Raw genomic sequence first — 14,204 nt, 5'->3', positions numbered from 1 at the left:
TCGAACTCACAAACTGCAAGATCATGACCTGAGCCAAAGGTGGATGCCCAACTGACTGAGCCACCCAGGCGCCCCTTGTAGTCTTTGTTTTAATGTCTACTTTGATATGACTATAGCTACACCACCTTTTTTTCATTTCTATTTGCATGCAGTATCTTTTTCTATTCCTTCACTTTCAGTCCCTGTGTGTCCTTATACCTGAATTGAGTCTCTTATAGGGAGTGTATATATGTCTTTCTTTTTCTTATCCATTTAGCCACTGTGTCTTTTGATTGGCTAATTTACTCCACTTACATTTAAGGTAATTATTGACAAGTATGTACTTATTGCCATTTTGTTCATTTTTTTTCGCTGTTTTTGTAATTCCTCTCTTATGCTTTCTTTTCTTCCTTGTGGTTTGTTTTCTTTAATGGCATGCTTAGATTCTTTTCTCGTTTTTATTGTTACTATTTTGTATTTACTATAAGCTTTTGCTTTGGAGTTACCACGAGGTTCACATATATTATCCTACATATATAATCTATTGTAAGTTAATAGCAACTTAAACACATTGCAAAACTACATTTTTACATACCCACACACATTATATGTTTTTGATGTTACTTTTTACATCTTTTTATTTATGTGTCCCTTAACTAATTATTATAGTTTTGATTAACGTTCCTACTATTGTCTTTCAACTTTCTCAGTAGCCTTATAAGTGATTAATTTACTGTCTTTATTGTATATTTACCTTTTCCATTGAGACTTTTACTTTTGGATTTTTTTGTTGTTATTAATTATTGCTATTTCTTTCACCTTAAAGAGGTCCCTTTATTATTTTCTTATGAGGTCAGTTTAGTAGCAATGAACTTTAGTTTTTGCTTGTCTCTTTACCTCTTTTGAGATCTGAATGGTAACTTTGTTGGTTGAGTATTCTTGGTTGGAAATTGTTTTTTGTTTGCTTTTTTTTTTCTCAGTATTTTGAATTGATCATGCCACTCCATTCTGGAATTGAGAATTTCTGTTGAGGATCTGCTCATAGTCTTATGGGGTTTTCCTTGTATGTAATAATTTGTTTTCCTCTTGCTGCTCTTAAATTTTTTTTTTTTATCTTGAACTTTGACATTTTAATTATAATATGTCTTGGTGTGGCTCTTTTTAGGTTCATCTTGTTTGGAATTTTCTGTATTTCTTGGGCCTGGATGTCTATTTTCTTCTCCAGGTTAAGGAAGTTTTAATCTATTTTTTTTTTCAAATAAGTTATCTGCCCCTTTCTCTCTCTCTCCTCTTTCTGGGGCCCCTCTAATGCAAATGTCATTCCATTTGATGTTATTCCAGAGGATCCTTACATTATTTTCATTTTTTTAAATTCTTTTTCTTTTTGCTGCTCTGTCAGCAAAATGGGTGAATTCCATTGTTTTGTCTTCCAGCTTATTAGTTTGTTATTCTGCTTCATCTAGTCTGCTGTTGATTCCTTCCAGTTTATCTTTCATTTCAGTTATGTATTCTTCAGCTGAAGATTGTCCCAGGTGGGACATGCTTGCTGGCTTCAGGAGGTAGTGGGAAAATGTCTTGATTGTGTGGGCTGTGGGCTTCAGCAGTGCGCAGGAGAGTGACTTGTCTGTGCATGTGCACTGGCTTTAGGCTGGAGTGGGAGAATGCTGCCACCACTCACACTTGCTGGTCCTAGCAAGGGAGTGAGCAACTCTCACAGTGGCTTGAGCTATCAGACTTTAGCTAGGGAACAGGAGAACTTCCTAGACTTTGGTGCTCTCCCACCCTAGTTAAGCAGTAGGGGAATATTGCAACTGCCCATGCTGTCTTGCCTCAGCAAGTGCTACAACTGCTTACCCCCAAACATCCCAACAAGGCAGCTCTAGGTTATAGGATCTGAGTTCATCTGCCTGTGCTAGCAGGCTATATGAACAGTGTAACAGTGTTGTCTGCCAGCATCTCTATCTAAAGAGAGTGTATCAAATGTCCCCTGCCTTCCAGCTGATGCCCCCAAGATCAGCAAATTAATTTCCATCACATATAGTCTAAGCACTTTTTAAGCTGAACTTTTTTTTTTTTGCTGTGCTTTGGGGCCAGAGAGACTACATACAAGCCCTCACAGAGGGGAATCTCAATTTCCTAGCACTTGGAGACCCCTGGACGTCAACCCCATTGGTTTTCCAAGCCAGGCATTCTGGGAGCTCATCTCTGTGGCATTGATCCCAGGATCTGGGATGTCTGATGTAGTGCACTAGCCTCTCACTTATTCAGGAGAAGTACTTATTTAGTGAAATCCCTACCCATTGTGTTTTGCCCCATCAGGTATGTGTTTTTTCTTCCCCCACCACTGAAGACCATGTCTCTGTCTCTCCTAACCAAGTAGAAGTGGCCCTTTTATCCTCTGCTGTGGAGAGCAGTTTGTCTAGTTTTCACATCTTTTTTTTCAGAGGGAAATCATCTAGATGTAGCTATAGATTTATCCATGTGTGTCCATGGGAGGAGGTGAGTTTGGGATCTTCTTATGCTACCATATTGGATCCCCTCTCTTTTCTACAATTATTGCTGTCATGAATATAACTAGTGGGCTCCAAGAAGATACATTTTGGACTCAGCTATTGTGTGGTTTCATTCAGTAGCTCCAAGGTGGACTTAATAGCTATTCTCCAATTTTCACACAAATTCGAATCTCTAACAGAAAATCTTTCTCAACACTGAATCAAAGTACAAGGACCTAATGAGCTCAAATAAGTCTCCTTTCTTTTTCTTCCAAAGACTCAATTTTAAAAGACTTTGTGAGTCAGTTGAAGCTGTATTAAACACTAACATCCAAAATATTCTCTTGCCACTTATTTCATGAAGAAATTCCAAAGACTTAATTGTTCTAGTAAAATTATATAATGATCTGTATGACTGATATATTATGCAAAAATCAATTTTTAATTCTTTTCCTATTCTTCTGCTCCATCAGATCTATAATGCCTATCCCAGAGTATTATAAGGAGCATCATTTTTCATGCCAGCTTATCACCATTGTTCTATGTACTATGCATCTAATAGTTTGGCAGGCATGAAGGAAATACACTTTACACTAAGTTAAAATTCAACCTAAAGTGTTACTGGGAATTATAGCTCAGTTCACAGCTCCCTTATGAGAATCCCCAAATACAATGCAGGTTTCAATTACAAGACTCCCTGCTTCTCCAATATTTAGATATACGTAATCCACAATTCAAACCTCTGATATTAGAGCTTACTTTATCAAGGATTTTGCTTCTAGTTGGTTACACAACCACACAGACCATCTCCTTCTACCACAAGTTCAGCTTTGGGTACAAAATTCTCTTATATCAGGCATAATAATTTTGTATTTATTTATCTACTTATTTTTACTGAAGATTTAGAGGTTTCTGGCAAAGAGAGTCAGGTTAGCCATATATGGCCTTGGGGGCAACTGGCAGAATTTTTCCACGTTTACCCTTGGTCTAGGAGCCTGATTCCACCTGCCCAAAACCCTTCCCATCCCCTCATGCTCCTTATTTGGCAACTGTCTCTCAATATACAGCTCATGAGAAGGGTGGGTTGATGCCCTCTTCCAGCTTTCTGTGGGGAGTAGCACTACTAGCTTTGCCTATTTTTCAAAGTCCTTCAAGGAATTATAGCAAATACTTGGCTAAAGGTTTTCTATTTCATATAAAAGCAATCAACTTAAAAAAAAAAAAAAACCATAATTCTTCTCACTTGTGAAACCAAATATTTCAAATCCTCTCATTTAGATCCATTTCATAGTCACAAAATCTGCTACAGTGAGATATTTCTAATTTAGAAGTGCATGTACTAAAACTTTTACTGCCATCAACTGAACATACGGTTCTGGTTCCTGAAATGAAGATTTAAGAGCTAATATTTTTCATTCTTAGGGTGGAATCTGTTTATATTAGCCACTGAATTATATGTCAACTAAGACATACAAGCTTTTATTTGACAGTTTGAAAGCACTCCTGTCATGTACAATTTTTAAAGCTTTTGTTTAATTGTACATTAAAATAATAATTGACTTAATAAGTAGTTATCTGATATAAGATTTAAAAATATACTGTCACAGTCAGAATAAAATATATTCAGGAGTATATTTTAATGAAAACTCATTTGAATCAAATTTCATTGTGATACTCTACAATGTATCCTTTGGCCCATTTCTAAAACAGATTTATATATAGATGGCAGTTGTCAGGAGACAGGAATTATGATTGTACTCTAAAATTTATTTTACTACAAACATAAACCCTAGAAAACTTTTATAACACATTTTTTCCCAATTGGTTTTCAGTATGAATTGTGCATTTTCAAAATACTGTGACTATTTTAAAGTCTATAAAGGAGTGGAAAGAAAGATTTACATCTCCCAAATGTGGCTTGTCAACTAGATCTTCCAAGTTTGTAAATGGACTCTGGTACTTAAACAAAATGAATTTTGTCTAAATTATCTTTTGTTGCTGTCAACATTTGGCTTTATATTTTAGATGTTCTGCTTAGCAAGCACCTACTATGTGTCAGGCTTTATTCTAGGTGCTTGGACATAGCAAGAACAAAGCAAAGTCCCTGTCCAGAGTTCACTTTCTAATGTCAAAGGCATACAATAAATATAAAACCTAGTAAAATGGGTATATTAGATAGTGTGAGGTATATGGAAAAAAAGATAAAGGAGACAAAGGAGGGGGGATAGATGATTCCTGGCTGAGCTGGAGTGGTGGAGACATACTGTTTTATATAGAGTTGTCATCCTGATGAGGTATTGTTCAGCATGGAGAAAAAAAAAAAGAAAATAAACCAAGTAGATATCTGGGAAAAGAACATTTCCAAAAAGCAGGATTCTGCTTGCTGTATTTAGGACCAGTAAGGGGTTCAGTATGGTTGAAGCAAAGTGAGTGGAAAGGAAAGGAGAACATCTAAGATTAGAGCTCCAGGAGAAGACACGTGTGATCAGGAAGGCCTTGTGGCCAGTGGTAAGGCTTTTGGCTTCCTCTCAATGATACAGGACCCAATAGAAAGCTTCTGAGCACAGAAGTAATGTCTTTTCTATTATGTAAAGTAATCACTCTGACTCTTGTGCAAGGTACAAAGCTGAAGCAGAGAGGAGAGGAAGGATGTTGCAATAATCCGAGATGAAATGATATTAGCATAGGCCAGGATAGTAATGACGAAAGTGAGGAAATGGCCAGATTCTGGACATACTGAAATATGACGGGTATAGTTAGCTAATGGATCAGATGTGGCTGTGAGAATAAAAAGTAGCCCATTTTTGCTTAGACAACTGAAAGAATAAAGTTGCTATTAACTGATGTGGAGAAGACTATAAGAAGGGCAATTTTGAGGATGTAAAATAGCAAGCTGGGTTTCAGACATGCAAAGTTTGAGATGTCTCTTAGATGTGAAATGGAAATATGCAGACAAATATGGAATCCAGGAATGAAGTATGGGATATAATACATAATTTTTGGAATCATCAGTATATAGTTGTTACTTAATGTCATGAACTGAGTTGAGTTCATCTAGACTCCAGAGTGAATATATATAGTGAAAAGATTTCTGGGAACTCACCTCCAGGCAGTGCCTACATTTAGAGGTGAATGAACCAGATAAGGATACTGAGAATATGCAGCCCATTAGGCAGATAGAGAATCAAGAGTGGACACTTTCTCAGAAGCCTAGTGAGTGCATTTTTTGAACAGAAAATGCACAACTCTGCCAAAAACTGTTTATGGGTCAAGGGAGATGAGGACTGAGAACTGGACAATGGATTTTACAAACCATAAGTCACTGATAACTGTGAATAAAAGTTATTTGGTGGAGTGATTGGATGACAATATGGTTGGATGTTATGAATAGAGAGGAATTAGAGATAGTATACACAGAAATTTTGCTATGTCAAAAGACCAAGACAAGAGATGAGGGTACATTAAGAGATAGTTTTAGATCAGAATTTGGATTTGAATGATTAAAGACAAATGTATTATTTTTAAGTGATACTTAACAATTTCAAAGTAAAGGAGTATAAATTAATAGAAAATGTCAGCCCAGGACCAACTTTAGCCAGATATTCTTTCTGGTAACGCTGACTCCTTGTATATTTTTGAAGGAGAATTGAAAAAAAGATTATTTCAATTTTTTAATTTTTATTACTTATTTTTGAGAGGGGGGAGAGAGAGAGCACACAAGTGGGTAATGGGCAGAGAAAGGGACAGAGGATCTGAAGTGGGATCTGTGCTGACAGCCTGATGCAGAACTTGAACACTTGAATTTGTCAGATCATGACCTGAGCTGAAGTTGGACACTTAACTGAATGAGCCACCCAGGTGCCCCTGAAAAATATATTATTTCAGATAAAGAGGGTAAATGGAATGTAGGACAAGCATATAGAAGTGCAAGTTATATGATTTCTCTTCAGGATGTCACTCTGGAAAAGTCAGGTAACTTGTCTAGGACACAGCGTGGTTTAAATGTAAATAATAGCTTGTGTTAGATTGTGTTTCCTCAGTCTCTGTGTGTAAACTTAATTTTCAAGGTTACAGAAGAACAGAAAAGGATAGACAAGGATTTGAGTGGTTAGCTTTTGTACGGAGCAGGATAGAAAAGTGAGGGCAAGGTGATGAGATGGTGAAATATTTGAATAGATACTTTCTGACACTGTGTGTGTGTGTGTGCGCGCGCGTGCGGAAGGAGGGTAGACTAGTTTCTTGAAATTTAGATTTGTTCCTACCAATGAAAAAGTCAAAGGGGAAATGGGTGATAGGATTTTTCTGTCCTTACTGCAGAAAACAAACAAAAAGGGAAATATAAACAAAAACCAATAACCCACTTAGTGACTCTGACTGTTCTTCTTGTCCTCATGCGTTGATCACAGATTCTGTATGCCTTCAAAATACAACCAAATCTTGCTCAATTCTCATTCATTCCACCACTACAAATGGGACCTAAGCCACCATCCATTCTTTTTTACTTGACTGATCGTAGGAGCTTCTTAACTACTGCTCCAGTTTCTATAGGTTGTCAACAGGTTCCTCAGTCACTCAGAGCAAGTTCCAAAGTCCTATTTAGACCATTCACTTGCCACCACTACTTACCTGATCTCAGTTCTCACTATGCCCTACCCATTTACTCTAACCTCTTTCCCATTCTTGAAAATAACAAGCATTATTGTACCTAGGGCTTCTTCAGTCCCTGTTCCATCTTCCTGGGATGCTCTTTCCGCAGATACCGATTGACTTTCTCACTTCCATTGTGTCTCTTCTCAAATGTTACCTTACCACACAGGCTTTGCCTGATTCTCTATGTTATATAGCGATTCTTATCTCCTCTACTCTTTTTTATGTTCCATGGTAGTAATTACCATATTATATATCACATGTTTACTTTTTGTCTATATACTGTCTTCTTTTTCCTACTGGAATCTAAGTTTTATGAGGGTAGATATTTTATCTGTTTTGTTTATTCCTGTATCCCTAGTGCTGAGAACTGTGCTGGACATACAATATGTAGGTAATAATTATTGATGAATATGTGAATAAATGAATGATTGATTGAATGAATGAATGAGTGAATTTGATTCTCCCTGGTGACATTTGGAAATTTAAAAACAATCAATTTGATGAAGAACATGGAATAAAGGAAATACTTGCTTTCCCTGTGGAAGGGGCATAAGCTTGGATATCAAGGGCTTAGTCCTAGACAGTAAGTTTTAGTGCAAGAACACTGTCCCTTTAGTGTCAGTGTTAATTCCATAAGGACTACAGTTACTTGGCAGTTGGTGAAGATGGTCTATGGCTTTTTCTACTCTGTAGAATAGGGGTTTGGATCAAATCATATGTAAGATTCCAATTCTGCATTTTCATATTTTATAATTTTATCCTTCATGTGTTGCTCTGTACCCTACCATTTGTGTTAGTTTATGTCAATTATTGAACTCACCCAGGGCTGCAAAATTATAATCTGTGAAAAAAAAGTGACAATATCTTTGATTTCCTTCTCCTAAATCACTATCATGTTTCTTTCAAAAGCACGAGTGCCAACAGAAACATGCAGCAGCTCTTACACCTTCTATGTGCATATAGTGAAGTTGCATCTACTCACACATCTTTGGACACAGAAAATCACATGACTTAAAGCCACATGCCAAGAGACATATAATGGACAGAACTCAGTCAATTTGGGTACATGTTATTTTAGGAAGTCTTCAACCATTCTTCCCACTAGTAAACCAAATTACCTAGGACCTTATGTATTGTTCTGGTAACAAGAAGTTAGATTAGATTTTTGAGGCCTTTAGTTGTTTCTGATTTTGCTTAATTTTGTGGAAATGTCATCTTTTCCTGCTGTATTGGGTGAAGGATGACAGGTCCAAACTGGCCTTTTAATTGTGGTGGTCTTTGCTGCAAGGGACTCTGGTCTTTGCCATTTCTACATACTGCTACCTCCTCTGCTAAGTCCAAGCTTCCCTGGGTCTACCAGTCATCTCAGTATTCCCAGTCTCTTCCATAGGTCTGAAAATTTCTGTATACAGTGGGCTGGATTTTACAAGCCCATACAATTTCTTTTGTGCCTAGAAATCTCTCTGAACTCTTGGTCTTCTATACCTTTTTGTAACCCTGTAGGATATGAAGCTCTTTTGAAAATCTGGTTTCTTTAAAAAACTTCTGTCTCCTAAACCTCCACCTGTGGAAATGAAAAGATACCACATGTCTCTTGGACTTGCTGAACGCTACCTTAGTATTTTTGCATCTTCCCCTCTCAGGACTTTGATTTCAAGGGGATGGGGTGGGTAGGAGACGTGTATCTCAATTTGGCTTTCCAGTCTTCTTTCTACTAGATTCTGTCTCCATCCCAGGAAGTGTTTTGCCCTTCTTTGTGTGTTAGCAACCATCCTAAAGTCTTACCCTAGTCCATTTACTCTCTTTTTAAGCTGCTGTGCTTTAATCCTGGGAGCTTTACTGATATCTAGAGTCCAGATTAAAAGTTTCAAGAAAATTCTTTTTTCTCACAATTTGTACTAGCTTCTGCAAATCCATATCACTTGCTTTCAGATCATTATCACATGTGTACCAAAATCTCCTTTTATACTCAGAGACAAGTAATGACTGCTTTGCTGCTCTACGCCATTTAGAGGTAAGACTTTAATGAGGAGAGAAATGATAGATGACTAGAGGTAAACATAAATGCATACTGGAGCTATAAGAGGAGAATGAATTAAATCCAAAGTAAGCAAAAGATACAAAATAATAAAAATTAGAGAAGAAATCAATGGAATTGGAAACTGGAAATTAATAGAGAAAATCAAAAACCAAAAGGTGGTTCTTGGAAGAAATCATTAAAATTGATAAAACCTCATCCAAGTTAAGTAAGAAAAAAAATGGAATACAAAAATTACTTATATGAGAAATGAAAGAGAGGCCATCACTACTGATCCCATGAACATTAAGGGAGGCCATCACTACTGATCCCATGAACATTAAAAGGATAGTAAACGAATTTCATGGGCTTCTGGGTGGCTCAGTCAGTGGAGTGTATGTATGACTCTTGATGTCAGCTAAGGTCATGATCTCACAGTTAGTGAGGTCAGGCTCCACCTCAGGCTCCATGCTAACAGCATTCTCTCACTCCTTCTTTCTCTGTCCCTCCACCTCTCTCCCTCAAAATAAATAAACAAACTTAAAAAAAACAGAATTTCATGAACAATCACAAATTTGATAATGTAAATGAAACAGATCAGCTCCCTGAATGACAAAATCTGCCCACACTCAGAAATAGGTAATCTGTATAGGCTTATATTGATTAAAGAAATTGGATCAATAATTAATAACTTTATCAAACAAACAGTGTTGGGCTCAGGTGGTTTCAATGGTTAGTTTCATTAAACATTTAGAGAATAAATGATACCAATTCTCTACCTTACAGGAAGCAAAAACAGAAGAAATGCTTCTTAACTCACTCAGTGAAGCCAGAATTATTTGAACACCAAAACCAAAGACATTAAAGCAAAGATTATAGACCATGATCTCTCATGAACATAGATGCAAAAATCCTCACAAAATGTTAACAAATTGAATCCAGTCATGTATAAAAATAATTTTATACTATGACCAAGTGGGATATATTATAGGAATATATGGCTAGTTCAACAGGTAAACGAATTTAAGTTGTAATTTATTACATAAACACACTAAAGAAGAAAATCATATGATCACATCAATAGACGCAGAAGTATTTGACATATTTCATCACCCCTTCATGACAAAGTCTCAGCACACTAGGATAGAGAGGGAACTTGCTCAACTTAAAGAGTTTGTACAAAAAAGCTACAGCTGACATCATATGTATGGTGAGAAACTAGATGGTTTCCACCTAAAATTGGTTATAAGGTAAGGATATTTGCTCTCACCCTTCCTATTCAACATGTACTGAAAGATCTAGCTAAAGTAATGAAAGAAAGAAGGTATATATACATACACACACACACATATACATATATGAAATAAATAAAAATACATTTGTTCACATTTGACCTGATTGTCTATTAGAAAATCTGAAAGAATTGACAAACTCTTGTAACTGATAAGTGATTTCGAAAGGTTATAAGATACAAGGTTAATATACAAAAGTCATTTGCATTCCTGCATGTCAGGAAAGAACTATTGGAATTTGAAATTAAAAGCACAGCGCCACTTATATTAGCAACAAAAAGGAAATGAAACAGATATAAATTTAACAAATATATGTATATAAGTAAAATACAAATCTCTATTTGAAGAAATTAAGATCTAAATAAATAGAAAAATATTCCATGTTCTTGGATCAGAAGAGTTAATATTGTTAAGATGTCAGTTCTTTTCAACTTGATGCATAAATTCAACACACTTCTGATCAAATTCTCATCAAGTTATTTTGTAGATACTAGCAAACTGACTGTAAAGTTTGTATGGAAAATCAAAGACCCAGAACATCCAACACAATATTGAAAAAGAAGAAAAGGGGTGCCTGGGTGGCTCGGTCAGTTGAGTGCCCAACTTCAGCTCAGGGCATGATCTCAGAATTTGTGAGTTCGAGACCCACATTGGGCTCACTGCTGTCAATGTGGGGCCTGCTTTGGATCCTCTCTCTGTCCCTCCCCTGCTGGTACTCCCTCTCTCTCAAAAAAAAAAAAACAAAAAAAAAAAAAAACAAAAAAACACAAAATTTAAAAGAAAGAGAAGAACAAAGTCAGAAAACTGACACTACCCAAATTCAGGTCTTACTTATAAAGCTATAGTAATCAATACAGTGTAGTATTGGGAAAAGAATAGACAAATAGATTAATGGAGCAGCATAGAGAATCCAGAAATAGACCTATACAAGTATAGTCAACTGATTTTTGATAAAAAATCAGGGAAATACAGTGAACAAACAGTGGTCTCTTCAATAAATAGTTCAGGACAACTATATATCCACATGCAAAAAAATCAATATAGACACAACTTTATACCTTTCATAAATATTGACTCAAGTGTGTCATAGACTTAAATGTAAAATTCAGAACTATAAAATTTCTAAATGACAACATAGAAAAACCTTGGTGATTTTGGGTTTGGTGGTGACTTCTTATAAACAACACCAAAAGCACAATCTGTGAAAGGAAAAATTGATAAATTGGACTTCATTAAAATTAAAGCTTATGCTTTGCAAAAGGCACTCTGAGGAGAATGAAAAGACAGGCCACAGAATGGGTGAAAATATTTGCAAGACATGTATCTATTAAATGACTTGTATCTAAAATACACAAAGAACTCTTAAAACTCAATAATAAGAAAACAACCTGATTTTTTAAAAAAATAGGCAAAAGATCTGAACAGATACCTCCCCAAAGAAGATGCACAGATGGTAAATAAGTATGTGAAAAGATGTCACTAGAGAGTTGCAAATTAAAACAACAATGCTATACCACTAGACGCCAGTGACAGTGGCTGAAACCCAAAGCACTGACAACACCAAATGGTGGGAAGAATGTAGAGCAAGAGCAGCTCTCCTTCAGTGCTCTTAGGAGTGTAAAAAGGTAAAGCTATTGGGAAGACAGACAGCTTGGTGGTTTCTTAAAAAGCTCAGTATAGGCTTACCATATGATCCGGTAATCACATTCCTTAATATTTACCCAAATGAGTTAAAAACGTATGTTCATACAAAACTCTGCATATGAATGTTTAAAGCAGCTTTGTTCTTAATTGGCAAAAAAGGGAAGCAGCCAGATGTCCTTCAATAAGTGAATGGATGAGCAAACTTGTTACATCTATATAATGTAATGTTATTCACTGATAAGACGAGAGGAACTACTAAGCCAGGAAAAGATATGAAGGATACTAACTGCATATTGTTAAGTGAAAGAAACTGGTCTTAAGAGGCTATACACTGTATGATTCCAAAATGACATTCTGGAAATGGCAAAACTAGAGACAGTGAAAAGATCAGTGGTTTCCAGGAATTCATGTAAAGGAGAGGAAGGATGAATTGGTGGAGTACAGGGGATTTTTAGGACAGTGGAGCAGTAATGTTAGACACATTGCTGCTTGCATTTGTCAAAATCCATTGCACTGTATAACACAAGGAGTGAATTCTAATGTAAATTATGGACCTTAGTTAATAATAATGTATCAACATTGAGTCATCAATTATAACAAATGTACCACATGAATGCAGAATGTTCATGATAGGGGAAACTGTGTGTGGGCATGGGTGGACGGGAATGAGGTATATGGGAACTCTATAATTTCTGCATAATCTTGTTTATAAACCTGATACTGCTCTAAACATAAATTATAGTATTAAGTAAATAAATGCACCCATATTTTCACCAATATAATCACATTGTACTTATCACTAAAGTATGCAAAGTTAGACTCTAGTAAGAAAAGGAGTAATACTATAACCAAAAAAAATGGGGAGGCGCTAGAAGACAGTGGAATTTGAGTGGATGTGTATGTGTTCTAATTTTCTCATGTGTTCCTGTGGAAATTCAGAACAGTGCCAGATAGGAAGGTGATCAGCATGACGGTTTGATACCAATATATAAAGGTTTAATTTTATTACGAAGTTATATTCATCAGGGTAATTAAAAATCGAGATAATCAAATTTTCATGAATCAAAAAGAAAAAAGCAGTTAATGAAAATAGAAACAATATAATGCAAGACTTTCTTTCATCAAAGAAAACATTATTGATGTTAAGAACAATATAAAATGAAATAGGGCTATGAATAAATGTCATAACATCTATATCTCTATTTTATTAGTCATTTTAGCCAGTACCATGTTTAATATCACACAAGTATGTCTGTTAAATCAATTTCAAGAGAAAGATAACTATTATCATGACTTTTACCTACAATTTCTCTGTAAATTCTAGATGAATGAATGATAGTTACAGCTTAAAAATACACCCATCCATTCTTCCTCTTTTCTGCTACAATCCAAGTGTTACCCTTTTCATGTTGGCCCACTTCTACCTTCTCTTAGTTCTATCTTCTTCAATTACATTTTCTCACTTGTTTCTAAAACTTTTCTACTGATTTGCCCTAGCAGCATTTAAATATGCTCAGAGCCTTCCCCTTCCCCAACTGTCAACACAGATCCAGAACTTTCACTGATGACCTATCTCTTGTCGGGAACTACAACTATCTCTATTAGGCTGCTTGGAAGAATTATTTTTTACTCTTTTAGTCTTTATTGTTTTTGTTTGTTTGTAGTTTAATTCACTGTTCAGCTCAGGAGAATGTTGCTTCAGTATCCAGTAAAAGTGTGCTCCCAAACTAGCACTCTTCTTCTATCCAAACTCAATAAATACTTTATATCCTGTTTTCATCATTCAGCCACACTGGGTTGACCTTAGTCCTTGGGAAGATCTCCTGGTTTTCTCTCTTAATTCCCAACACTTTCTCATTCAGTTTCTCTTCTGGTTCCTTTTCTTCTGGGTAGCATACATAGGATAGTGACACTGGGAGTGGAAGAAAGTGGATACCAGCCAATCCAGAAATATGGAGGAGGCTTGAATGCTCAGGACTAGGGGGTTGCTAGGACTTGCAAAGTAAGTGAGAGGAAGGTGGCAAAGTTTACTTTTAAGTTTCTGGCTTATCCAGCTGAGTGGTTGGTGATACATTTACTGACAGAGCATGTGGATCTGAATGGAGAACCCGCAGTTACAAATTGCTTTGG

The sequence above is a fragment of the Puma concolor genome, chromosome B1 (genome assembly GCF_028749965.1).
Source record: "Puma concolor isolate L17-30 chromosome B1, mPumCon1.1.hap2, whole genome shotgun sequence".
Lineage (NCBI taxonomy): Eukaryota > Metazoa > Chordata > Mammalia > Carnivora > Felidae > Puma > Puma concolor.
Note: the sequence above shows the minus strand (reverse complement) of the source record.